The sequence below is a fragment of the Epargyreus clarus genome, unplaced genomic scaffold, assembly GCF_041222505.1.
Source record: "Epargyreus clarus isolate Ecla_fem2 unplaced genomic scaffold, WU_Ecla_fem_2.2 ptg000035l, whole genome shotgun sequence".
In the NCBI taxonomy this organism is placed as follows: Eukaryota; Metazoa; Arthropoda; class Insecta; order Lepidoptera; family Hesperiidae; genus Epargyreus; species Epargyreus clarus.
The window spans coordinates 4,290,715-4,294,725 of NW_027332240.1; positions in this window are offsets into that span (position 1 = coordinate 4,290,715).

Here is a 4,011-nt window from a genome sequence, read left to right on the forward strand (position 1 = left end):
CCGTGGGAACGACACGGGGTTATGTGGGACTTTTACCGCACTAAAACCCCCCCGGTGCCCGCCCTCAGCGCTGCGTAGAGGACTCCAGGATCTCCAAAGGAACGCGACCGGAGTCCTCTCAGCGCACTGCCCCGTCGGGCTCCGCCCAGGTGAGTTTGTGTCACCACACAGTCCGGTATACGACTGAATGCGACCACTCATACCGCCGTCCTTCCCGGCGTTGCTAGCCGGGCGGTTCGAGCTCCCACTCTTGCCGCCCGCAACCCCGAAAGCCCCTTTTAGTCGCCTCTTCCGACAGGCAGAGGATACCGTAGCCCTATTCTGGTCCCGGAACTACAGGGACATCTTTGGCATGCCCTGTAAACAAAATAGCTTGATTCATTTTGACGTATAAAGTATTGTCGCATTCGTCTAAATTGTGGGAGTGAGAAAGGTTGCAATACTTTGTTTTCCAGTAAATTATTTGCGTTAAATTTTTTTTAATATAGGATTACCACACGAGCATGCAGTACATCTGATGGTAAGTGGCTGTGGCCGCCCACGGACATATATAATCAACTCCAGATAAGATTATATTCCTACCTGATATCAACCGCAAATGCGCTGCTAGCTCTGAGGACTAAGCTGGAATTGCTCGGAAAAGTATGTCTCCCATACCACACCAACATACACACATATATACATACATACATACATACATACATACATACATACATACATACATACATACATACAAATCAATACACTCCATAGTCGGCAAAAATCAAGTCTCGTTTGTATTTTCTATTTCAAAAAACAATATTTTTAATTATCCAATAAGGGAACAGTTTAACAAGTTAATGAATTCAGACTAGACGCTTTCAATTCAACGAACACAAAACAGCAGTTAGTTTCGCTGTAATTTCCGAGCCATCAACATTTTTAATGTAGAAACAGTAAAAACAGTAAGTTATTTCCTGTTGAAACAAACGCTGCTACGGCTTTTAAATTGTAAACAGTAAAACTATTCTTGGGTGGGTTGCACTTCGTAACTTAAACATGAACAAAAATCTAGAAGTGAAGGTGGTAGAACCCTTTGTGGTTCGACTCCGGGGGTACCACCGCCACACCTATTTCTGCGTCATAACAGCAGTGTTTGGCGCTGCTGAGTTCCGTTTTGAAGGGTGTAGTAAGGGAGACATACTTTTCCGAGGCGTTCCAGCTTAGTCCTCAGGGATAGCGGCGCATCTGTGGCCGACCTTAAGTAGGTATATCTAATCCTATCTGGGGTTGATTACAGATGTCCATGGGCGGCAGTAGCCACTTACCATCAGGTGGACTGTCGTCTGCTACTCCTATATTATAAAAAAAAAACAGCCGTCAAATTTGATGTGGATGTGAAAAACCTGAAAAATCAATTATAACGACATTTAATTTTACAAATAAAAATAGAATGACCTTATTTATATGACTTCTGTTTTTTATGATTTATTTTGTGTACAAAAACTTAGTAAATAAATAAATAAATAGAATGCATTTATTTTTACATTTTTATTTAATTTTGTTAGCGTTTTAATTCAGTTTTTGTAACTTATACTGGCAAAACCCTGAGGTGATCGAACCCTCTGTGGTTGAAGCCTGGCGGCACCACCACCGCACCTATTTCTGCCTATTAACAGCAGTGTTAAGCGCTGCGTGTTCTGGTTTGAAGGAGAGATTTATCCGAGACATTCTCACTTAGTCCTCAGTTATAGCAACGTATCTATGGCCGACCGCGAACCCGCCTCATTTGGGGTTGATACGATTAGCCCTTTACACCCGAGATGATATGAGCGTGAGTTTCACTTTAAAAAAATTCCCACGTGATAGCTTCTTATTTTTCGAAACGCAACCGATGCCGATCGATCGTGAGGAGAGTATCGCACGTGCTACCGGCTAAGTGAGCGGGGTGCAGGCGGTCAGTTGTGCTAGGGACTCGTCCAAAGATAGCAGATTTTTTCGACCCGCGCACTGTCACAGGTATATAATTATTTTTGGTATTAAATGTTTAGTATCTATTATTAATTATAGCTAATTTGAAAGCTAAAAGAACACTAAATACGTGGAATTTAGTAGTTTATTCGATTAACTTGCAATTTAGATACAATTAGGTTGCGAATTTCAACTGTTACGATCGTGTGCCTACGGTTGTTGGTGCAGAATAACGTTTGATGAAAATGCTTTTATTGCTATTACCAGTTATGTGTAAGTTTCGTCAATATCAATTTTGTTTGTTTCAATTTTAGGGGTACATTTAAATGACGATCAGATTTTGCCAGTGCGGGGTGAGGAGAAATGTATCGGACATTGAAGATCTTCTTGAAAGTGAAGAGCTTCAACCAGATAGATTAGAAGAGTTTCAATTTGAAGAATTGTGCCCTGAAACAGATCCAGAAGCACATGCAGACCCTCAAATAGAAACTGACCTAGAATTGGATGTGGAACTTGAGCCTGAACCTCAACCATCTACTTTAAAATCATCCCTAGAAATTTCTCGCCGCCGAGCATCTTCACGTCCAACACATCGAAAAATAGCTTGGAAAAGAATACGTTTTCTGTCTTGAAAAGGTCTACACATCCCTACCAACATCTCCAGTAAAGTTTCCAAAGAAACATTTTTCTTAATATTTTAATTATGAGGCTCTTGATATGTAACCAGATGCACAAATTTATATTATCTAAGAAGAACCGGTCGAAAACTTAATTTAATTGCAATAGATATGGCTAAAGTTTTCTCCATCTGCATTATCATTGGATGTATTCCCTAGCCAAGAATACCTACGCCTTGGAGACCTTGGATTTAAGACGGGGGCAATAACGGAAGAAAGAAGAATGTTGATTTTCATAGAATTACGTAGTTTAGGTTTCATTTCCAAGACAGATTTTTTATAAAGACTAATGAAAATAAAAACAGTGATGTTAAATATCTCCAAATTGTTTTAATTTTCTAATATTTTTTGATAAAAAACTATTTTTTTTTGCAATTTTCACGATCGTGAGTGTGACAGTTCCCACCGGAGACTCACGATCGTGCGGGTCGATTTCTGGATTACGTATAAACTCTGGATTTTTTTTCGTATTTTTTGTGGATCCCTTAAGCTATATAAAAAGCCGTAATAAAATAACTTTATTGACTATTAGATTTAACAACAATATAAATTTTAACAATAAACAATTTAACACTATTTAAAATAAAATAAAACTAATACAATTAACACTAAAATTTATAAATAAAATAAATGAGCCAAATCGCTGCCCCGTGGAAGTGTACCCAAGATACTAGCATTACCTCGCTGAATTGACAAACTAATTTGTTGGCCGAGGTAAGCTCCAGCTCTTGGGTCACCGGAGGCCTCAATCAGGCGCGAAGACAATTCTTTATAGAAATGCTTCGCTTCTGGTCCCCACGGTCCCATCGTCTCGACTGCGAAAGGCATAAACATGTAACTCTGTGAGATGTTAGCATATTTGCGCCGCTTCACAGCCTCAGCAGATTCAGCCGCCGCTCCAGCACGCATCGAGGTCGCCTGTTTATGAGATGGAGCCATGGTATCAACACATGTGGCATCCCATACCAAGGACCTCCCCTGTTTCCAGGACACGAGTGTCAATCCATCAGGCCGCTTGCCATCATCACGCACTATACCTTTCGGCTCTAGAGTGGCCGGTACGTTGATGGTGACAAGGGCCCGACGGATGACATCGTTGATGCTCGCGTGGCGCGACATACGGCCGGCACTGCGTTGACACGACAGACCGTGATGACCAGACTGACCGATGCCTTCTCCACAGACACAACGATGTGGCTCATTTATTTTTAAGCCAAGACGCAGACACACACATAGGGACAAAGTGGAATTATCCAAAAGAGTCCCTATGTTGCTCGATGGAAGCAAGGATAAATGTTTTGAATCGGAAATTGCGAAAAAAAATCTTCGGGTGTAAAGGGTTAGGAGGTAGTCTGTACAAGCTGATGCTATTCAAATCTTATAA